At 42.0% G+C, this 22,433-nt stretch overlaps 17 non-coding genes and 3 pseudogenes across 17 annotated transcripts; all 20 read right to left on the bottom strand.

The window, feature by feature from the left end:
• Nucleotides 1-1,767: 1,767 nt before the first annotated feature.
• On the bottom strand, nt 1,768-1,885 carry LOC142514323 (5S ribosomal RNA). Its single transcript, XR_012810221.1, has one exon. It is a non-coding gene; the product is annotated as a 5S ribosomal RNA (ribosomal RNA).
• A 685-nt stretch (nt 1,886-2,570) lies between these two features.
• LOC142508454 (5S ribosomal RNA) lies at nt 2,571-2,689 on the bottom strand. Its single transcript, XR_012806665.1, has one exon. It is a non-coding gene; the product is annotated as a 5S ribosomal RNA (ribosomal RNA).
• Nucleotides 2,690-3,371: 682 nt separating this feature from the next.
• On the bottom strand, nt 3,372-3,490 carry LOC142510178 (5S ribosomal RNA). Its single transcript, XR_012808305.1, has one exon. It is a non-coding gene; the product is annotated as a 5S ribosomal RNA (ribosomal RNA).
• Nucleotides 3,491-4,176: 686 nt separating this feature from the next.
• Nucleotides 4,177-4,295, bottom strand: LOC142513085 (5S ribosomal RNA). Its single transcript, XR_012809050.1, has one exon. It is a non-coding gene; the product is annotated as a 5S ribosomal RNA (ribosomal RNA).
• A 683-nt stretch (nt 4,296-4,978) lies between these two features.
• Nucleotides 4,979-5,097, bottom strand: LOC142515457 (5S ribosomal RNA). The gene has a single exon (XR_012811302.1). It is a non-coding gene; the product is annotated as a 5S ribosomal RNA (ribosomal RNA).
• A 523-nt stretch (nt 5,098-5,620) lies between these two features.
• On the bottom strand, nt 5,621-5,739 carry LOC142514077 (5S ribosomal RNA). The gene has a single exon (XR_012809989.1). It is a non-coding gene; the product is annotated as a 5S ribosomal RNA (ribosomal RNA).
• A 685-nt stretch (nt 5,740-6,424) lies between these two features.
• LOC142509400 (5S ribosomal RNA) lies at nt 6,425-6,543 on the bottom strand. The gene has a single exon (XR_012807576.1). It is a non-coding gene; the product is annotated as a 5S ribosomal RNA (ribosomal RNA).
• Nucleotides 6,544-7,226: 683 nt separating this feature from the next.
• LOC142509792 (5S ribosomal RNA) lies at nt 7,227-7,345 on the bottom strand. The gene has a single exon (XR_012807947.1). It is a non-coding gene; the product is annotated as a 5S ribosomal RNA (ribosomal RNA).
• Nucleotides 7,346-8,028: 683 nt separating this feature from the next.
• On the bottom strand, nt 8,029-8,147 carry LOC142508687 (5S ribosomal RNA). Its single transcript, XR_012806891.1, has one exon. It is a non-coding gene; the product is annotated as a 5S ribosomal RNA (ribosomal RNA).
• A 676-nt stretch (nt 8,148-8,823) lies between these two features.
• LOC142510089 (5S ribosomal RNA) lies at nt 8,824-8,942 on the bottom strand. Its single transcript, XR_012808221.1, has one exon. It is a non-coding gene; the product is annotated as a 5S ribosomal RNA (ribosomal RNA).
• Nucleotides 8,943-11,263: 2,321 nt separating this feature from the next.
• Nucleotides 11,264-11,383, bottom strand: LOC142510038 (5S ribosomal RNA). The gene has a single exon (XR_012808178.1). It is a non-coding gene; the product is annotated as a 5S ribosomal RNA (ribosomal RNA).
• A 671-nt stretch (nt 11,384-12,054) lies between these two features.
• Nucleotides 12,055-12,174, bottom strand: LOC142510040 (5S ribosomal RNA). Its single transcript, XR_012808180.1, has one exon. It is a non-coding gene; the product is annotated as a 5S ribosomal RNA (ribosomal RNA).
• A 683-nt stretch (nt 12,175-12,857) lies between these two features.
• LOC142512866 (5S ribosomal RNA) lies at nt 12,858-12,973 on the bottom strand (annotated as a pseudogene).
• Nucleotides 12,974-13,620: 647 nt separating this feature from the next.
• On the bottom strand, nt 13,621-13,739 carry LOC142509245 (5S ribosomal RNA). Its single transcript, XR_012807429.1, has one exon. It is a non-coding gene; the product is annotated as a 5S ribosomal RNA (ribosomal RNA).
• A 683-nt stretch (nt 13,740-14,422) lies between these two features.
• On the bottom strand, nt 14,423-14,541 carry LOC142514675 (5S ribosomal RNA). The gene has a single exon (XR_012810559.1). It is a non-coding gene; the product is annotated as a 5S ribosomal RNA (ribosomal RNA).
• Nucleotides 14,542-15,193: 652 nt separating this feature from the next.
• LOC142511201 (5S ribosomal RNA) lies at nt 15,194-15,312 on the bottom strand (annotated as a pseudogene).
• A 677-nt stretch (nt 15,313-15,989) lies between these two features.
• Nucleotides 15,990-16,108, bottom strand: LOC142514702 (5S ribosomal RNA). Its single transcript, XR_012810584.1, has one exon. It is a non-coding gene; the product is annotated as a 5S ribosomal RNA (ribosomal RNA).
• Nucleotides 16,109-16,791: 683 nt separating this feature from the next.
• Nucleotides 16,792-16,910, bottom strand: LOC142517347 (5S ribosomal RNA). Its single transcript, XR_012813097.1, has one exon. It is a non-coding gene; the product is annotated as a 5S ribosomal RNA (ribosomal RNA).
• A 686-nt stretch (nt 16,911-17,596) lies between these two features.
• LOC142509837 (5S ribosomal RNA) lies at nt 17,597-17,715 on the bottom strand. Its single transcript, XR_012807987.1, has one exon. It is a non-coding gene; the product is annotated as a 5S ribosomal RNA (ribosomal RNA).
• A 2,957-nt stretch (nt 17,716-20,672) lies between these two features.
• Nucleotides 20,673-20,788, bottom strand: LOC142512804 (5S ribosomal RNA; annotated as a pseudogene).
• Between the last annotated feature and the right edge of the window lie 1,645 nt (nt 20,789-22,433).

A 22,433-nucleotide genomic window follows, 5' to 3' on the forward strand; every position in this document is an offset into this window, starting at 1 on the left:
TTCCAGACCATGATTCAGACCCACCAGAGACTGTTGAAGGTCTAGAGTCGCCTTGCACCACCAGACTTCACCTACCACCGATCTAGACAAAGAAAACGAGAAACCCCAAGCCGCTACACATCTCGGCCTTCACTCCAAACCTACCGAACCTTACACCAGCCTCAGACTCCACTAACCTGCTCTAAACGGTCCCTTAGCATCAACAAAATGGGCAGCTCCTTGCACAATTCAAGAAAATGGAGACTTGAAACAAAAAGAATGCAATAAACACAAGAAAATCAAGATCTTCATAGACAAGCTTGGATCGAAACTTTCATGCATGAACACCAAACTCAGTATATAAACGTGTATGATGCAGAAAAGATATAAAGCGGGCCTGGTGAAAATATTTCGCAAGAAAACGAAGAACGGAGTCGGAAAATCAAGTCGGAGAATTTCTTACGCCTTGAATGGAAATGGCCGTGCTTTCAGCTGCTGGGATTTCTATGAAAATGTTGAGATGGGAGTGAGGGTGTCGGATGATTGGGGAGGGTAATGTTAGGTGTAGTGGGTCCATAGGGATTTATATGTAGTTAATTAAATATAATAGGCCATAAGTTTATATTAAAGATTTAAAAAGAATTTTAAGCCAACAAGCTTAAAAGTAGTCTCATTAAGTCCAAAACACTCCCGAAAAATATTTCGTGATGAAAAATTTTTGAAAATATTAACCGAACCCTCAAAAAGTCTCCTAATTCGATAAAATTGCTTACCGGGTAAAAATAAAATTCTGTAGATAAAAATACCCAATAAATCTCAATCTTGAAAAACACCTTTAAAACATCTTGTATTAATTAATAGAACTTAATCGTGTAATAAAAATAATTTTCTTGAAAATTCTCCGGTCTGATCCTCGTTCAAGAGCGAAATGCAACTTAAAAACCTTAATGCATGAACTTATAAAATGTATGGAATAAATTCTACCATGCATGAATTATGCATAAAATGCATAAAAATAATTAAACACAATTTAATAAAATAAAAATACATTTTATGCTTTAAAAGAATTTAATGAAATACCGAAGAATTTAATAATTTGCATGATGTGGGTTTACGTGGACTTTTTCGATTTTCGAGACGTTACCAAATCGCCGCACATGCTCATCCTCTCCGCCCAATCAGAACCAGAAGTTAAGCGTTCTGGCGCGATGGCAGAGCTAGGATGGGTGTACCTCCCTGGAAAAGTTCCTCGTGGTCGCGACCGTTTACCGTAAATTATAGTCTAAAACGGTTGAACATAATTGTTTCAATTGATGTAACAGTCTCGGAGTAATCTGTCGTCAGACCCAGTACCGTCACAGAACCCTCACGACAACAAAAAATCCCTAAATGTTCCAGACCATAGAAAAAGAAAATAGGAAAAAAAATGAGCGAATGTTAAAGCTATTATTATGCCTGCGATAAACGATAAAATGGAACTGGAAAAGATCCAATTCGGCACATTCTAAGGCGGATTTCTTGAGAAAACTAGAAGCTTAACAGAAGCGGAAAATCACAAATTAGAGGTCTTAGAGAAAGAATTCGGCTAAAATCTCGCCAGCTCATTGTGGAGTAATGAGTCACGTTCGTTTGCCCGTTTACAATCAAATTAGCCTACAATTTTGTTCAAATCCGGCAGTGCCCGAGCTACGTTGATTTCACATGTCTTATCTGGTCCGATGAAGATTCAGATAATTTGGGCCGAAAATCGTCTGTCAACATGTAATCAAAAATAAAAAAACACGAAAAGGGGTGCAACACGAGGACTTCCAAGGGGGTCACCCATCCTAGTACTGCTCTCGCCCAAGCACGCTTAACTTCGGAGTTCTGATGGGATCCGTGCATTAGTGCTGGTATGATCGCACCCGACATTGAGTGGGATGTTTATTCTTATATCCCTAGAGTACTTGTGGAGCGGGCGGCGATGGACAACACGCGGCACTGCTCTCGCCCAATCAGAACCATGAAGTTAAGCGTTCTGGCGCGATGGCAGATCTAGGATGGGTGACCTCACTGTGAAGTCCTCGTGTCTCGACCGTTTACGTAAATTATAGCTAAAACTGTCGAAATAATTGTTTTTAATGAGTTAACCGTCTCTGGTGTAATCTGCGTCATACCCTTCCGCACAAAACCGGCTCACGACAAAAAAAATCGCTAAATGTTCCCAGGAAATAGAAAAGAAAAATAAGAAGAAGAAAATAGCGAATGTAAAGCTATTATTATGCTTGGGATACTATAAAATAGAACCGGAATCGAATTTCGGACTTCCTAAAAGGATTTTTCGAGGAAACGGAAGCTTAACAGAAGCGTAAAATCGCAAATTAGAGGGTCTTGGAGAAGGAATTCGGCTAAAATCTCACCAGCTCATTGCGGAGTAACGAGTCTCGTTCGTTTGCCCGTTTACAATCAAATTAGGCTACAATTTTGTCAAAATCCGGCAGTGCCCGAGCTACGTTTATTTCACATGTCTTATCTGCTCCCGATCGAGATTCAGATGGTTTGAGCTCAAAATCGTCTGCCAACAAGTAATCAAAAATAGAAAAACACGAAAAAGAGTGCAACACAAGGACTTCCCAGGAGGTCACCCATCCTAGTACTGCTTTCGTCCAAGCACGTTTAAATTCGAAGTTCTGATGGGATCCAGTGCATTAGTGCTGGTATGATCGCACACGACATTGATTGGGATATTTATTCTTATTTACCTCGAATACGTGTGAAGCGGAGGCGATGGACAACCCCTGGCACTGCTCTCGCCCAATCAGAACCATGAAGTTAAGCGTTCTGGCGTGATGGCAGAGCTAGGATGGGTGACCTCCCTGGGAAGTCCTCGTGTCGCGACCGTTTACGTAAATAATGGATAAAACAGTCGAAATAATTGTTTTTAATGAGTTAACCGTCTCCGGAGTAATCTGCGTCATACCATTCCGCACAGAACCGGCTCACGGCAACAAAAATCACGAAATGTTCCCAGAAAATAGAAAAAAAAATAAGAAGAAGAAAATAGCGAATGTAAAGCTATTATTATGCCTGAGATACGATAAAATAGAACGGAATCGAATTTCGGACTTCCTAAGCGGATTTCTCGAGGAAACGGAAGCTTAACAGAAGCGGAAAATCGCAAATTAGAGGGTCTTAGAGAAGTAATTCGGCTAAAATCTCGTCAGCTCATTGCGGAGTAACGAGTCTCGTTCGTTTGCCTGATTACAATCAAATTAGGCTACAATTTTGTCCAAATCTGGCAGTGCCCGAGCTACGTTGATTTCACATGTCTTATCTGCTCTCGATCGCGATTCAGACGATTTGAGCCGAAAATCGTCTGTCAACAAGTAATCAAAAATTGAAAAACACGAAAAGGGGTGCAACACGAGGACTTTCCAGGGGTTCACCCATCATAGTACTGCTCTCGCCCAAGCACGCTTAACTTCGAAGTTCTGATAGGAACCGGTGCATAAGTGCAGGTATGATCACACCCGACATTGAGTGGGATGTTTATTCTTATATCCCTCGACTACGAGTGGAGCGGGCGGCGATGGACAACACGCGGCACTGCTCTCGCCCAATCAGAACCATGAAGTTAAGCGTTCTGGCGCGATGGCAGAGCTAGGATAGGTGACCTCCCTGGGAAGTCCTCGTGTCGCAACCCTTTACGTAAATTATGGATAAAACAATCGAAATAATTGTTTTTAATGAGTTAACCATCTCCGCCGTAATATGCGTCACACCCTTCCGCACAGAACCTGCTCAAGACAACAAAAATCGCTAAATGTTCCCAGAAAAATAGAAAAAAAAATATGAAGAATAAAATAGCGAATGTTAAGCTATTATTATGCCTTGGGATACGATAAAATGGAACTGGAATCGAATTTCGGACATTCTAAGCGGATTTCTTGAGAAAACGGAAGCTTAACAGAAGCGGAAAATCACAAATTAGAGGGTCTTAGAGAAAGAATTCGGCTAAAATCTCGCCAGCTCATTGTGGAGTAATGTGTCACGTTCGTTTGCCCGTTTACAATCAAATTAGCCTACAATTTTGTTCAAATCCGGCAGTGCCCGAGCTACGTTGATTTCACATGTCTTATCTGGTCTCGATCAAGATTCAGATGATTTGAGCCGAAAATCGTCTGTCAACAAGTAATCAAAAATAGAAAAACACGAAAAGGGGTGCAACACGAGGACTTCCAAGGGGGTCACCCATCCTAGTACTGCTCTCGCCCAAGCACGCTTAACTTCGGAGTTCTGATGGGATCCGGTGCATAAGTGCAGGTATGATCACACCCGACATTGAGTGGGATGTTTATTCTTATATCCCTTGAGTACGTGTGGAGCGGGCGACGATAGACAACAAGCGACACTGCTCTCGCCCAATCAGAACCATGAAGTTAAGCGTTCTGGCGCGATGACAGAGCTAGGATGGGTGACCTCCCTTGGAAGTCCTTGTGTCGCGACCGTTTACATAAATTATAGCTAATACAGTCGAAATAATTGTTTTTAATGAGTTAACCGTCTCCGGAGTAATCTGCGTCATACCCTTCCGCACAGAACATGTTCAAGACAACAAAAATCGCTAAATGTTCCCAGAAAATAGAAAAAAAAAATAAGAAGAAGAAAATAGCAAACGTAAAGCTATTATTATGCCTGAATATGATAAAATGGAACCGAAATCGAATTTAGAACTTCCTAAGCGGATTTCTCGAGGAAATGGAAGCTTAACAGAAGCGGAAATCGTAAATTAGAGGGTCTTAGAGAAGGAATTCGTCTAAAATCTCGTCAGCTCGTTGCGGAGTAATGAGTCTCGTTCGTTTGCCCGTTTACAATCAAATTAGGCTACAATTTTGTCCAAATCCAGCAGTGACCGAGCTACGTTGATTTCACATGTCTTATCTGGTCCCGATCGAGATTCAGATGATTTGAGCCGAAAATCTTCTGTCAACAAGTAATCAAAAATAGATTAACACGAAAAGAGGTGCAACACGAGGACTTCCCAGGGGTTCACCCATCATAGTACTGCTCTCGCCCAAGCATGCTTAACTTCGGAGTTCTTATGGGATCCGGTGCATTAGTGCTGGTATGATCGCACCTGACATTGAGTGGGATGTTTATTCTTATATCCCTCGAGTACGTGCGGCGCGGGCGGCGATGGACAACACGCGGCACTGCTCTCGCCCAATCAAAACCATGAAGTTAAGCGATCTGGCGCGATGGCAGAGCTAAGATGGGTGACCTCCCAGGGAAGTCCTCGTTTCGCGACCATTTACGTAAATTATGGATAAAACATATGAAATAATTGTTTTTAATGAGTTAAACGTCTCCGGAGTAATATGCGTCATACCCTTCCGCACAGAACCTGCTCAAGACAATGAAAATCGCTAAATGTTCCCAGAAAATAAAAAAAAATAAGAAGAAGAAAATAGCGAAAATTGCGGAGTAATGAGTCTCGTTCGTTTGCCCGTTTACAATCAAATTGGGCTACTATTTTGTCCAAATTCGGCAGTGCCCGAGCTACGTTAATTTCAAATGTCTTATCTGGTCACGACCGAGATTCAGAAGATTTGAGACGAAAATCGTCTGTCAACAAGTAATAAAAAATAGAAAAACACGAAAAGGAGTGCAACACGAGGACTCCCCACGGGGTCACCCATCCTAGTACTGCTCTCGACCAAGCACGCTTAACTTCGGAGTTCTGATGGGATCCGGTGCATTAGTGCTGGTATGATCGCACCCGACATTGAGTGGGATGTTTATTCTTATATCCCTCGATTACGTGTCGAGCGGGCGGCGATGGACAACACACGGCACTGCTCTCGCCCAATCAGAACCATGAAGTTAAGCGTTCTGGCGCGATGGCAGAGCTAGGATGGGTGACCTCACTGTGAACTCCTCGTGTCTCGACTGTTTACGTAAATTATAGCTAAAACTGTCGAAATAATTGTTTTTAATGAGTCAACCGTCTCTGGTGTAATCTGCGTCATACCCTTCCGCACAAAACCGGCTCACGACAAAAAAAATCGCTAAATGTTCCCAAGAAATAGAAAAGAAAAATAAGAAGAAGAAAATAGCGAATGTAAAGCTATTATTATGCCTGGGATACGATAAAATAGAACCGGAATCGAATTTCGGACTTCCTAAACGGATTTTTCGAAGAAACGGAAGCTTAACAGAAGCGTAAAATCGCAAATTAGAGGGTCTTGGAGAAGGAATTCGGCTAAATTCTCGCCAGCTCATTGCGGAGTAATGAGTCTCGTTTGTTTGCCCGTTTACAATCAAATTAGGCTACAATTTTGTCCAAATCCGGCAGTGCCCGAGCTACGTTGATTTCACATGTCTTATCTGGTCCCGATCGAGATTCAGATGATTTGAGTCGAAAATCGTCGGTCAACAAGTAATCTAAAATAGAAAAACACGAAAAGGGGTGCAACACGAGGACTTCCCAAGGGGTCACCCATCCTAGTACTATTTTCGCCCAAGCACGCTTAACTTCGGAGTTCTGATGGGATCCGGTGCATTAGTGCTGGTATGATCGCACCCGACATTGAGTGGGATGTTTATTCTTATATCCCTCGAGTACGTGTGGCGCGGACAGCGATGGACAACAAGCGGCACTGCTCTCGCCCAATCATAACCATGAAGTTAAGCATTCTGGCGCGATGGCAAAGCTAGGATAGGTGACCTCCCTGGGAAGTACTCGTGTCGCGATCGTTTACGTAAACTATGGATAAAACAGTCGAAATAATTGTTTTTAATTAGTTAACCGTCTCCGGAGTAATATGCGTCATACCCTTCCGCACAGACCCTGCTCAAGACAATAAAAATAGCAAAATGTTCCCAGAAAATAGAAAAAAAAATAAGAAGAAGAAAATAGCGAATGAAAAGCTATTATTATGACTGGGATACGATAAAATGGAATCGGAATCGAATTTCGGACTTCCTAAACGGATTTCTCGAGGAAACGGAAGCTTAACAGAAGCGGAAAATCGCAAATTAAAGGGGCTTAGAGAAGGAATTTGGCTAAAATCTCGCCAGCACATTGCGGAGTAATGAGTCTCGTTTGTTTGCCTGTTTACAATCAAATTAGGCTATAATTTTGTCCAAATTCGGCAGTGCCCGAGCTACGTTGATTTCATATGTCTTATCTGGTCCCGATCGAGATTCAGATGATTTGAGACGAAAATTGTCTGTCAACATGTAATCAAAAAAAGAAAAACACGAAAAGGGTGTAACACGAGGACTTCCCAGGGGGTCACCCATACTAGTACTGCTCTCGGCCAAGCACGCTTAACTTCGGAGTTCTGACGGGATTCGGTGCATTAATGATGGTATGATCGCACCCGACATTGACTGGGATGTTTATTCTTATATCCTTTGAGTACGTGTGGAGCGGGCGGCGATAGGACAACACGCGGCACTGCTCTCGCCCATTCAGAACCATGAAGTTAAGCGTTCTGGCGCGATGGTAGAGCTAGGATGGGTGACCTCCCTGTGAAGTCCTCGTGTCTCGACCGTTTACGTAAATTATAGCTAAAACAGTCGAAATAAATTTTTTTAATGAGTTAACCGTCTCTAGAGTAATTTGCTACATACCCTTCCGTACAGAACTGGCTCACGATAACAAAAATCGCTAAATGTTCCCAGAAAATAGAAAAAAAATAAGAAGAAGAAAATAGCGAATGTAAAGCTATTATTATGCCTGGGATATGATAAAATGGAACCGGAATCGAATTTCGGTCTTCCTAAACGGATTTCTCGAGGAAACGGAAGCTTAACGGAAGCGGAAAATCGCAAATTAGAGGGTCTTAGAGAAAGAATTCGGCTAAAATCTCTCCAGCTCATTGCGGAGTAATGAGTCTCGTTCATTTGCCCGTTTACAATCCAATTAGGCTAAAATTTTGTCCAAATCCGGCAGTGCTCGAGCTACGTTGATTTCATATGTCTTATCTTGTCCCGATCGTGGTTCAGAAGCTTTGAGCCGAAAATCGTCTGTCAACAAGTATAAAAAATAGAAAAAAAAGAAAAAGGGTGCAACACGAGGACTTCCCAAGGGGTCACCCATCCTAGTACTGCTCTCGCCCAAGCACGCTTAACTACGGAGTTCTGATGGGATCCGGTGTATTAGTGCTGGTATGATCGCACCCGACATTGAGTGGGATGTTTATTCTTATATTACTCGAGTACGTTTGGAACGGGCGGCGATGGACGCGTCACTGCTCCCGCCCAATCAGAACCATGAAGTTAAGCGTTCTGGCGCTATGGCAGAGCTAGGATGGGTGACCTCCCTGGGAAGTCCTCATGTCGCGACCGTTCACATAAATTATAGCTAAAACAGTCAAAATAATTGTTTTTAATGAGTTAACCGTCTCCGGTGTAATCTTCGTCATATCCTTCCGCACAGAACCGGCTCACGACAAAAAAAATCGCAAAATGTTCCTAGAAAATAGAAAAAAATAAGAAGAAGAAAATAGCGAATGTAAAGCTATTATTTTGCCTGGGTTACGATAAAATTGAACCGGAATCGAATTTCGGACTTCCTAAACAGATTTCTCGAGGAAAGGAAGCTTAACAGAAGCGGAAAATCGCAAATTAGAGGGTCTTAGAGAAGGAATTCGGATAAAATCTCGCCAGCTCATTGCGGAGTAATGAGTCTCGTTCGTTTTCCTGTTTACAATCGAATTAGCCTACAATTTTGTCCAAATCCGGCAGTGCCCGAGCTACGTTGATTTCACATGTCTTATCTGGTCCTGATCCAGATTCAGATGATTTGAGCCGAAAATCATCTGTGAACAAGTAATCAAAAATAGAAAAACACGAAAAGGGGTGCAACAAGATGACTTCCCGGGGGGTCACCCATCCTAGTACTGCTCTCGCCCAAGCACGCTTAACTTCCGAGTTCTGATGGGATCCGATGCATTAGTGGTGGTATGATCGCACCCGACATTGAGTGGGATGTTTATTCTTATATCTCTCGAGTACGTGTGGCTCGGGCGGCGATGGACAACAAATAAATCCTTATATTATTTCGAAAATTCTGATTCAGCCCTTTAACGTTCGTAAATTGCCCTTAGGTCCCCAATCTTTCGAAATATTGCATTTTGGTCCCTTAAATTTCGATACTTTCATGTTGATTTTATACGCTGGGACGTAAATTTTATCGGTGTGGGTTTTTCAATAAAAAAATACGAACTTTTTGGCAAATCGGCTATTTAATTCCCAAACTATTTTTACCAAAACTTTACTAATATTTTATTTAATTCTAATTAAAGACTAATGGGCTTAATTAGGGACTTAATAGGCCTAAAGCCTTGTTAGTGTTTAATTAAGTATATAATATGTAAACCTTTCCCATAACCCAACGATTCTTTCAAAAGCACACGGCCACTCTTCTGAAAATACCTAGATTACACGGCCTACACATGCTTAAAAATTGAGGCAAACTTTCGAGCATTGCCAAAGGAAAGTCTTAGCCAAGGTTCTTGCTCCGTTCTTCTTCATCGTCAATGATTTTTCGTGCGTAAATTACGCATAGGCACACCTATTCTTCCCTTAAAACCATCATGAAATCATATTATATTTTTATGCATGAAAATTTTGGGAAACAAGTGACACTTTGAATTATTTTCGTTTTTATGCAATCCATGAAATTCCAAGCATGATTTTGATTCAAATTTTGTCGTTTACATGTATATACGGGCTGCCATGATATAGGTTATGTTTAGGCACGATTTTGCACGGGATTTAGAGTCCTAGATAATCACCTTAACACCACACATGCAATAGAACACAAGCTGTGCAGCAACTTGCTGTCATGGAGCAAAGGGGTTCAGTTTTATGGTTGCAGGGTCTAGGGCTTGGTTGGCTAGTTCCAGGTGTTAGCCAAGGTCGTGGGTGAGTTAGGGAGAGAGTCCTAGCCATGCTAGGACTCGCGATCAAGGGCTGGGAAGGAGTCCTAGCAAGCTATGACTCCCACCCGAGAATCAAGGGGAATTGCGTGCTGGGTTCTGGGCTTGTTGCAGGCTGGTGGGCGTGGTCCTGGGGGCCTGGGTCCTTAGGGGGTGCACAACAGGTGGGTTCGGTGGCTGGGTTCGTTGGTAGGGGCAGGGAAGCTTGATCAAGAGTCCTTGTCCAACAAGGATTTCTCGGCCAGCTTATGGTAGAGGAGTATGGGGCTCGTTTTTTGGTTTTGGGTGTTTTCCGTTGGATCTTTGGGTCCAGTAGGTACTTTAGGATGTTGGTCAATTTTAGGATCAACATGGTTCGGGGGTAACTCGTGAAAATCAAGAGATGGCTCGGGGTCGAAGATTTTGGGTCATTAGGGTTTTTAAAACTTGGGAAAATTGAAAAATAGTTCACGGGGGTCGAGTCGTGGTTCATAAGGGCTAAAATAATATAAAAAGACTAAATTCTCAACTGGTACCAACACTTAGGAATCTAGGTACTTAAGTCTGGAGGTCCTGGGTTCAAGTGTTGGGGAAGGCGAAAGAAACCACTTACCAGGGGTGAGATATTCTATGAGTGACGGTGCATGGGCATGGGCCGATGCCCATGTTGGACCATCCTAACGACCCATGACCAGTAGTGGTGCGTGGGTATGGGCCGAGGCCTTTGTTAGTTCAGCCTAATGGCCCATGACCGTTACAAAAAAAGGCGCCTTTTTTTGTAACGATCACGGGCCATTAGGCTGAACCAACAAAGGCCTCGACCCATGCTGGACCATCCTAACGATCCATGACCAGGGAAGTCCTCGTGTCGCGACCGTTTACGTAAATTATGGATAAAACTGTCGAAATAATTGTTTTTAATGAGTTAACCGTCTCCGGAGTAATCTGCGTCATACCCTTCCGTACAGAACCGGCACACGACAACAAAAATCGCTAAATGTTCCCAGAAAATAGAAAAAAAAATCGGAAAAAAAATAGCGAATGTAAATTTATTATTATGCCTAGGATACGATAAAATGGAACCGGAATCAAATTTCGGACTTCCTAAGCGAATTTCTCGAGGAAACGGAAGCTTAACAGAAGCGGAAAATCGCAAATTAGAGGGTATTAGAGAAAGAATTCGGATAAAATCTCGCCAGCTCATTGCGGAGTAACGAGTCTCGTTCGTTTACCCGATTACAATCAAATTAGGCTACAATTTTATCCAAATCCGGCAGTGCCCGAGCTACGTTGATTTCACATGTCTTATCTGCTCTCGATCGTGATTCAGACGATTTGAGTTGAAAATCGTCTGCCAAAAAGTAATCAAAAATAGAAAAACACGAAAAGGAGGACTTCCCAGGGGGTCACCTATCCTAGTACTGCTCTCGCCCAAGCACGCTTAACTTCGGAGTTCTGATGGAATCCGGTGCATTAGTGCTGGTATGATCGCACCCGACATTCAATGAGATGTTTATTCTTATATCCCTCGAGTACGTGTGGAGCGGGCGGCGATGGACAACACGCAGCACTGCTCTCGCCCAATCAGAACCATGAAGTGAAGCGTTCTGGCGCGATGGTAGAGCTAGGATGGGTGACTTCCCTGGGAAGTCCTCGTGTCGCGACCCTTTACGTAAATTATGGATAAAACAAATGAAATAATTGTTTTTAATGAGTTAACCGTATCCGGCGTAATCTGCGTCATACCCTTCCGCACAAAACCGGCTCACGACAACAAAAATCGCTAAATGTTCCCAGAAAATGGAAAAAAAAAATAAGAAGAAGAAAATAGCGAATGTAAAGCTATTATTATGCCTGTGATACGATAAAATGGACCGGAATCGAATTTGGACTTCCTAAGCCGATTTCTCGAGGAAACGAAAGCTTAACAGAAGCGGAAAATCGCAAATTAGAGGGTCTTAAAGAAGGAATTCGGCTAAAATCTCGCCAGCTCATTGCGGAGCAATGAGTCTCGTTCGTTTGCCCATTTACAATCAAATTAGGCTTCAATTTTGTCCAAATCCGGCAGTGCCCGAGCTACGTTGATTTCACATGTCTTATCTGCTCTCGATCGTGATTCAGACGATTTGAGTTGAAAATCGTCTGCCAAAAAGTAATCAAAAATAGAAAAACACGAAAAGGAGGACTTCCCAGGGGGTCACCTATCCTAGTACTGCTCTCGCCCAAGCACGCTTAACTTCGGAGTTCTGATGGAATCCGGTGCATTAGTGCTGGTATGATCGCACCCGACATTCAATGAGATGTTTATTCTTATATCCCTCGAGTACGTGTGGAGCGGGCGGCGATAGACAATACGCAGTACTGCTCTCGCCCAATCAGAACCATGAAGTTAAGCGTTCTGGCGCGATGACAGAGCTAGGATGGGTGACTTCCCCGGGAAGTCCTCGCGTCGCGACCCTTTACGTAAATTATGGATAAAACAATTGAAATAATTTTTTTTTAATGAGTTAACCGTCTCCGGCGTAATCTGCGTCATACCCTTCCGCACAGAACCGGCTCACGACAACAAAAATCGCTAAATGTTCCCAGAAAATGGAAAAAAAAATAAGAAGAAGAAAATAGGAAATGTAAAGCTATTATTATGCCTGTGATATGATAAAATAGACAGGAATCGAATTTGGACTTCCTAAGCGGATTTCTCGAGGAAACGGAAGCTTAACAGTAGCGAAAAATCGCAAATTAGAGTGTCTTAAAGAAGGAATTCGGCTAAAATCTCGCCAGCTCATTGCGGAGTAATGAGTCTCGTTCGTTTGCCCGTTTACAATCAAATTAGGCTTCAATTTTGTCCAAATCCGGCAGTGCCCAAGCTACGTTGGTTTCACATGTCTTATCTGGTCACGATCAAGATTCAGATGATTTAAGCCGAAAATCGTCTGTCAACAAGTAATCAAAAATAGAAAATCACGAAAAGGGGCGCAATACGAGTACTTCCCAGGGGGTCACCCATCCTAGTACTGCTCTCGCCCAAGCATGCTTAACTTCTGAGTTCTGATGGGATCCAGTGCATTAGTTCTTATATCCCTCGATTACGTGTCGGGCGGGCGGCGATGGACAACACACGGCACTGCTCTCTCCCATTCAGAACCATGAAGTTAAGCGTTCTGGCGCGATGGCAGAGCTAGGATGGGTGACCTCCCTGGGAAGTTTTCGTGTCGCGACCCTTTACGTAAATTATGGATAAAACAATCGAAATAATTGTTTTTAATGAGTTAACTGTCTCCGGAGTAATCTGCGTCATACCCTTCCGCACAGAACCGGCTCACGATCTCAAAATACGCTAAATGTTCCCAGAAAATAGGAAAAAAAATAAGAAGAAGAAAATAGCGAATGTAAAGCTATCATTATGCCTGGGATACGATAAAATGGAACCGGAATCGAATTTAGGACTACCTAAGTGGATTTCTCGAGGAAACGGAAGCTTAACAGAAGCGAAAAATCGCAAATTAGAGGGTCTTAGAGAAGGTATTCGGCTAAAATCTGGCCAGCTTATTGCGAAGTAATGAGTCTCGTTCGTTTGTCCGTTTACAATCAAATTAGGCTACAATTTTGTCAAAATACGGCAGTGCCCGAGCTACGTGATTTTACATGTCTTATCTGGTCTCGATCGAGATTCAGATGATTTGAGCCAAAAATTGTCTGTCAACAAATAATTAAAAATAGAAAAACACTAAAATGGCTGCAACACGAGGACTTCCCAGTGGGTCTCCCATCCTAGTACTGCTCTCGCCCAAGCACGCTTAACTTCGAAGTTCTGATGGGATTCTATGCATTAGTGCTGGTATGATCGAACCCGACTTTGAGTGGGATGTTTATTCTTATATCCCTCGAGTATATGTGGCGCGGGCGGCGATGGACATCATGCAGCACTGCTCTCTCCCAATCAGAACCATGAAGTTAAGCGTTCTGGCGCGATGGCAGATCTAGGATAGGTGTCCTCCCTGGGAAGTCCTCGTGTCGCGACCGTTTACGTAAATTATAGCCAAAACAGTCGAAATAATTGTTTTTATTGAGTTAACCGTCTCGGGAGTAATCTGCGTCATACTCTTCCGCACAGAACCGGCTCACGACAACACAAATCGCTAAATGTTCCCAGAAAATAGAAAAAAAATCATAAGAAGAAAATTGCGAATGTAAAGAAATTATTTTGCCTGTGATACGATAAAATGGATCGGAATCGAATTTGGACTTCCTAAGCGGATTTTTCGAGGAAACAGAAGCTTAACAGAAGCGGAAAAAATCGCAAATTAGAGGGTCTTAGAGAAGGAATTCGGCTAAAATCTCGCCAGCTCATTGCGGAATAATGAGACTCGTTCGTTTGCCCGTTTACAATGGAATTAGCCTACAATTTTTTCCAAATCCGGCAGTTACCGAGCTACGTTTATTTCACATGTCTTATCTGGTCCCGATCAAGATTCAGATGATTTGAGCCGAAAAACGTCTGTCAACAAGTAATCAAAAATAGAAAAACACGAAACGGGGTGTAACACAAGGACTTCCCATGGGGTCACCCTTGCTAGTACTGCTCTCGCCCAAGCACGCTTAACTTCGGAGTTCTGATGGGATCCGGTGCTTTAGTGCTGGTATGATCGCACCCGACATTGAGTGGTATGTTTATTCTTATTTCCCTCGAGTACGTGTGGCGCGGGCGGCGATGGACAACACGCGGCACTGCTCTCTTCCAATCAGAACCAAGAAGTTAAGCGTTCTGGCAAGATGGCAGAGCTAGGATGGGTGACCTCCTTGGAATTCCTCGTGTCGCGACCGCTTACGTAAATTATAGCTAAAACAGTTGGAATAATTGTTTTTAATGCCCTTCCGCACAGAACCGGCTCACGACAACAAAAATCGCTAAATGTTCCCAGAAAATTGAAAAAAAAAATAAAAAGAAGAAAATAGCGAATGTAAAGCTATTATTATGCCTGAGATACGATAAAATAGAATCGGAATAGAATTTCGGACTTCCTAAACGGATTTCTCGAGGAAACAAAAGCTTAACATAAGAGAAAAATCGCAAATTAGAGGGTCTTAGAGAAGGAATTCGGCTGAAATCTCGCCAGCTCATTGCGGAGTAATGAGTCTCGTTCGTTTGCCCGTTTACAATCAAATTAGCCTACAATTTTGTCCAAATCCGGCAGTGCCTGAGCGACGTTGATTTCACATGACTTATCTGGTCCCGATCGAGATTCAGATGATTTGAGCAGAAAATCGTCCGTCAAAAAGTAATCAAAAATTGAAAAACACGAAAAGGGGTGCAACACGAGGAGTTTCAAGGGGTTCACCCATCATAGTACTGCTCTCGCCCAAGCACGCTTAACTTTGGAGTTCTGATAGGAACCGGTGCATAAGTGCAGGTATGATCACACCCGACATTGAGTGGGATGTTTAATCTTATATCCCTCGAGTACGAGTGGAGCGGGCGGCGATGGACAACACGCGGCACGGCTCTCGCTCAATCAGAACCATGAAGTTAAGCGTTCTGGCGCGATGGCAGAGCTAGGATAGGTGACCTCCCTGGGAAGTCCTCGTGTCGCGACCCTTTACGTAAATTATGGATAAAACAATCGAAATAATTCTTTTTAATGAGTTAACCGTCTCCGGCGTAATATGCGTCACACCCTTCTGCACAGAACCTGCTCAAGACAACAAAAATCACTAAATGTTCCCAGAAAATAGAAAAAAAAATATGAAGAATAAAATAGCGAATGTTAAGCTATTATTATGCCTGGGATACGATAAAATGGAACCGGAATCGAATTTCGGACATTCTAAGCGGATTTCTTGAGAAAACGGAAGCTTAACAGAAGCGGAAAATTAGAGGGTCTTAGAGAAAGAATTCGGCTAAAATCTCACCAGCTCATTGCGGAGTAATGAGTCTCGTTCGTTTGCCTGTTTACAATCAAATTAGGCTACAATTTTGTCCAACTCCGGAAGTGCCCGAGCTACGTTGATTCCACATGTCTTATCTGGTCCCGATCGAGATTCAGATTATTTGAGGCGAAAATTGTCTGTCAACAAGTAATCAAAAATTGAAAAACACGAAAAGGGGTGCAACACGAGGACTTCCCAGGGGGTCACCCATCCTAGTACTGATCTCGCCTAAGCATGCTTAAATTCGGAGTTCTGATGGGATCCGGTGCATTAGTGCTAGTATGATCGCACCCGACATTGAGTGGGATGTTTATTCTTATATCCCTCGAGTACATGTGGCGCGGACGGCGATGGACAACAAGCTGCACTGCTCTCGCCCAATCAGAACTATGAAGTTAAGCGTTCTGGCGCGATGGCAGAGCTAGGATGGGTGACCTCCCTGAGAAGTCCTCGTGTCGCGACTGTTTACGTAAATTATGGATAAAACAGTCGAAATAATTGTTTTTAATGAGTTAACCGTCTCCGGAGTAATCTGCGTCATACCCTTCCGCACAGAACCGGCTCACGACAACAAAAATCGCTAAATGTTCTCAGAAAATAGAAAAAAAATAAGAAAAAGAAAATAGCGAATGTAAATCTATTATTATGCCAGAGATACGATAAAATGGAACCAGAATCGAATTTCGGACTTCTTAAACGGATTTCTCGAGGAAACGGAAGCTTAACAGAATCGGAAAATCGCAAATTAGAGGGTCTTAGAAAATGAATTCGGCTAAAATCTCGTCAGATCATTGCGGAGTATTGAGTCTCGTTCGTTTGCCCATTTACAATCAAATTAACCTACAATTTTGTCCAAATCCGGCAGTGCCCGAGCTACATTGATTTCACATGAATTATCTGGTCCCGATCGAGATTCAGATGATTTGAGACGAAAATCGTCTATCAAAAAGTAATAAAAAATAGAAAAACATGAAAAGGGGTGCAACACGAGGACTTACTAGGGGGTCACCCATCCTAGTACTGCTCTCGACCAAGCACGCTTCACTTCGGAGTTCTGATGGGATCTGGTGCATTAGTGCTGGTATGATCGCACCCGACATTGAGTGGGATTTTTATTCTTATATCCCTCGAGTACGTGTGGCGCAGGCGGCGATGGACAACACGCGGCACTGCTCTCGTCCAATCAAAACCATGAAGTTAGGCGTTCTGGCGCGATGGCAGAGCTAGGATGGGTGACTTCCCTGGGAAGTTCTCGTGTCGCGACCGTTTACGTAAATTATAGCTAAAATATTCAAAATAATTGTTTTTAACGAGTTAACTGTCTCCGGAGTAATCTGCGTCATACCCTTCCGCACAGAACCGACTCACGACAACAAAAGTCGTTAAATGTTGCCAGAAAATAGAAAAAAAAAAATAAGAAGAAGAAAATAGCGAATGTAAAGCTATTATTATGCCTGTTATACGATAAAATGGAACCAGAATCGAATTTCGGACTTCCTAAACGTATTTCTGGAGGAAACGGAAGCTTAACAGAAGTGAAAAATCGCAAATTAGAGGGTCTTAGAGAAGGAATTCGGCTAAAATCTCACCAGCTCATTGCGGAGTAATTAGTCTCGTTCGTTTACCCGTTTACAATCAAATTAGCCTACAATTTTGTTTAAATCCGGCAGTGCCCGAGCTACGTTGATTTCACATGACTTATCTTGTCCCGATCGAGATTCAGATGATTTGAGCCGAAAATCGTCTGTCAACAAGTAATCAAAAATAGAAAAACACGAAAAGGGGTGCAACACGAGTACTTACCAGGAGGTCACCAGTCCTAGTATGGCTCTCGCCCAAGCACGCTTAACTTCGGAGTTCTGATGGGATCCAGTGCATTAGTGCTGGTATGATTGCACCCGACATTGAGTGGGATGTTTATTCTTAAATCCCTCGAGTACGTGTGGCGCGTGCGGCGATGGACAACACGCGGCACTGCTCTCGCCCAATTAGAACCATGAAGTTAAGCGTTCAGGCGCGATGGCAGAGTTAGGATGGGTGACCTCCATGGGATGTCCTCGTGTCGCGACCTTTTAAGTAAATTATAGCTAAAAAAGTCAAAATAATTGTTTTTAATTAGTTAACCATCTCCGGAGTAATCTGCGTCATACCCTTCCGCACAGAACCGGCTCACTACAATAAAAATCGCTAAATGTTCCCAGAAAATAGAAAAAAAAAAGAAGAAAATAGTGAATGTAAAGCTATTATTATGCCTGGGATACGATAAAATGGAACTGGTATCGAATTTCGGACTTCCTAAACGCATTTCTGGAGGAAACGGAAACTTAACAGAAGCGAAAAATCGAAAATTAGAGGGTCTTAGAGAAGGAATTCGGCTAAAATCTCGCCAGCTCATTGCGGAGTAAAGAGTCTCGTTCTTTTTCCCGTTTACAATAAAATTAGCCTAAAATTTTATCAAAATCCGGCAGTGCCCGAGCTACGTTGATTTCACATGTCTTATCTGGTTCCGATCGAGATTCAGATGATTTGAGCCGAAAATCGTCTGTCAACAAGTAATCAAAAATAGAAAAACACGAAAAAGGGTGCAACACGAGGACTTCCCAGGGGGTCACCCATCCTAGTACTGGGGTTTTTTTAAAAAAATAATTTAAATTTTAAAATTAGTTTCAATTATAATGTAAAAAAAAGAGTATACAAATATACCTCAATCCGCGCTTACGAAGCGCGGACGCTGCCCACGTGGAGCAGCGTCCATGCTTCGTAAGCGCGGACCCTGCTCACGTGGTGCCACGTCCACGCGACGGAATATTTAGCGACGGAATATATAACAAACCGTCGCTAAAATTGAATCAGCGACGGTTTAAAACCGTCGCTAGTTTGAGCGACGGTTTTTAAGCCGTCGCTATTCCTAAATTTTGGTTATTTTATTAAGGGTAAGTACATGATAATAACCACCTATAGGACACTAATATTTTACTTTAGTTTTTTGTTTTTTTTTAAATTTCAACACATACTTTTATTTTTTATTTTTTTTCAACAATTCAAATATCAATTTAGTTTCTCCATAATTTATCAAATTTCACTTTATTCCATCGATAATAATAAAAAAGACTGTACACACACGCATCGCCTGTGCAGAGAAACTAGTATTCATTAACAGCCGCAGATAATAGTATAAACAGCGTGCACATGTACGCCACGGATAATCTTAAACTTTCAACGGTTTGCATCTTTGCAGCATGCAATGTTCGCTACGGAAAAAGAATTTGCGCGCTGCGAAAAACCATTTTTGTTGTAGTGAAGACAGAGAAAAAAACAGACAAAAATTCATCACGAAATAAGTTTTTTCGGGAATATTTACTCTTGTCCAATATATATAAAATTAAACGATTATTTAAAAAATATTTTCTTGATAAAATTTCATTACTATTTTGACTGGAAGATCGTGAATTAAATTTATTAAACAAATAATAATTCTTGTTAAATTTAAGATTTAAACAGAAATTTTTGAGTAGGTCTCTTGTGAAACGGTCTCACGAATTTTTATCTCATGAATCTTTTTTGAATAGTAGAGATTCTTGAAAAAACTTATTTCGTGATGAATTTTTGTCTGTTTTTTTCTCTGTGTTCACTACAACAAAAATGGTTTTTCGCATCGCGCAAATTCTTTTTCCGCAGCGAACATTGCATGCTGCAAAGATGCAAACCGTTGAAAGTTCAAGATTATCCGCTGCGTACATGTGCACGCTGTTAATACAATTATCTGCGGCCGTTAATAAATTATGGAGAGACTAAATATATATTTGAATTGTTGAAAAAAAATTAATAAAAGTGTATGTTGATATTAAAAAAAAAAAACAAAAACCTAAAGTGCAATAGTTGGTGTCCCATAGGTGGTTATTATCATGTCCTCACCCTTAATAAAATAACCAAAATTTAGGAATAACGACGATTTTTAAACCGTTGCTCAAACTAACGTCGGTTTCGAAACCGTCGCTGATTCTATTTTCGCGACATATATTAAACCGTCGCTGATTCCATTTTAGCGACAGTTTATAAACCATCGCTGATTCAATTTGAGCGATGGTTTTATATATATTCCGTCGCTAATTATTCCGTCGCGCGGACGTGGCACCACGTGAGCAGCGTCCGCGCTTACGAAGCATTAGTGATGGTATGATCGCACCCGACATTGAGTGGGATGTTTATTCTTATATCCCTCGAGTACGTGTGGAGCGGGCGGCGATGGAAAACACGAGGCACTGCTCTCGCCCAATCAGAACCATGAAGTTAAGCGTTCTGGCGCGATGGCAGAGCTAGGATGGGTGACCTCCCTGGGAAGTTTTCGTGTCGCGACCGTTTACGTAAATTATGGATTATTTTTTTTAATGAATTAACCGTGTCCGGAGTAATTTATGTCATACCCTTCCGCACAGAACCGGCTCATGACAACAAAAATCTCTAAATGTTCCAGAAAATAGGAAAAAAAATAAGAAGAAGAAAATAGCGAATGTAAAGCTATTATTATGAATGGGATACGATAAAATGGAACCGGAATCAAATTTCGAACTTTCTAAACGGATTTCTCGAGGAAACAGAAGCTTAACAGAAGCGGAAAATCGCAAGTTAGAGGGTCTAAGAGAAGGAATTTGGTTAAAATCTCGCCAGCTCATTGCAGAGTAATGAGTCTCATTCGTTTGCCCGTTTACAATCAAATTAGGCTACAATTTTGTCCAAATCCGGCAGTGCCCGAGCTACGTTGATTTCACATGTCTTATCTGGTCCCGATCAAGATTCAGATGATTTGAGCCGAAAATCGTCTGTCAACAAGTAATCAAAAATAGAAAAACACGAAAAGAGATGCAACACGAGGACTTCCCAAGGGGTCACCCATCCTAGTACTGCTTTCGCCCAAGCACGCTTAACTTCGGAGTTCTGATGGGATCCGGTGCATTAGTTGTAAGGCCCGAGAATTTGATTACCGTAATCTGAGATTAATCTGAAATAATTTGGCAATAATTAATACGATTATTGATTTTTAATCGAGATAATTACGAAAGGCCTAACCGAGACACGAAATGAGATAGCGTGTGAAAATGGAAGTGCGAGGACAGCAGCAACGGCGCACATGCGCGACCGGATGCGCGCACATGCGCCAAACAGGCAGAAGACCTCGCGCATATGCGCGGAAGATGTCGCGCATATGCGCGAAGCCTATGCGAGTGACTCCAGAGGGTCTCGCGCATATGCGCGGAGATGAGTCGCGCATATGCGCGAGGCGATGTACAGGATATGCGCGGAGACCGAGTGTCTCGCGCATATGCGCCGATTGGGGTCGCGCATATGCGCGAGACGTGTTTTATGAAGGAGTGAGCCGCTTTCCTTGCATGCACGAAATATGTATGTATATATATATATAAACATACAAACGGTAATCCTCAGAAGGAAAAAGAAAGAAAGGAACGGAAGAAGCAGCTTCTGCTTTTGATCGAGATTTATGAAAAATCCGTCCGTCTGTTTTTGAATCCGACTTCAGTACTGTGTTCCAATCAACGCAGGCTACAACTGGACGTAAGTTTTGTTACGTTTAGACATGTTCTGAAATTATGATGTTGTCAGAATTAAATGGAATTCATATATGATGTTCTTGACATGTTAGACATCATAGAATCGAAGTCAGATTAAAGAATAGACTGTTTATGAAATTGTTATGAATTTCAGAGTTGATTTAGTTGAGATTCTATACAAGAATTGTGTTATTATTCAGATTATGAGTTGTACTGATACTGGTTATGAATTCTTGTATTATATCTGTGATGTTGAGATAGACGGGGTTATCGTGACTGTATTGTTATGCCGTCGAAACATCAGTAGATTGATATTGATCAGATTCAGTATTGATTTAGATTGATCAGATTCAGTAATGATTTCGATTGTATCGTGATATCGTTGATATGAATTAGATTGTGCCTTGTTCAGATATGGATCAGATTATGTATTGGTTTGAGTATTGATCAGAACAAGTCTTGAATTGATTTATATACTGATATTGTATTTATGCGATTGTCATCGCCAGACTGGTTATGGACAGATTGGAATACGAGACTTCGTCTTCGTCGGATCGAGAAGATAAAGGTATAAATAAATGTTGATTCGAGATTGCACAACTCGAGTTAGGTTTGACTTGAGTTTCCCAAAACTCACATACTTTACCTTATTGCATTGATATTTGCATATTATCCGATTGATATGTTTAGTCTATTGAATTATAGTAGAGCCAGAGTTTGAGTCTAGGGCAGATCAGCCTAGCTAGGGCAGAATCGCCGAGGCTTTGTCAGAACCGCGTAGACTCTAGACTTCGGGTATCGATGAGCTTAGATGTAGATCGACGTCTATTGTAGACATTCGATACAGCATACCAAGTCTAAATTAGATCGGGATCCCTAGATTAGAATAAGAGATGAGTCGAGTCTTAGATATCGAGACTAGAACTTGATTTACAGATCCGTATTGATTTATGTTTCGTAGATTACGATTCATGTTTTATTTACAGATTGGTATTGATACATGTTATTGACTATGCTACATGTGATAAGATAAATTCATGCTTTATGTTAA

The sequence above is a fragment of the Primulina tabacum genome, chromosome 10 (genome assembly GCF_025594145.1).
Source record: "Primulina tabacum isolate GXHZ01 chromosome 10, ASM2559414v2, whole genome shotgun sequence".
NCBI classification, from domain to species: Eukaryota; Viridiplantae; Streptophyta; class Magnoliopsida; order Lamiales; family Gesneriaceae; genus Primulina; species Primulina tabacum.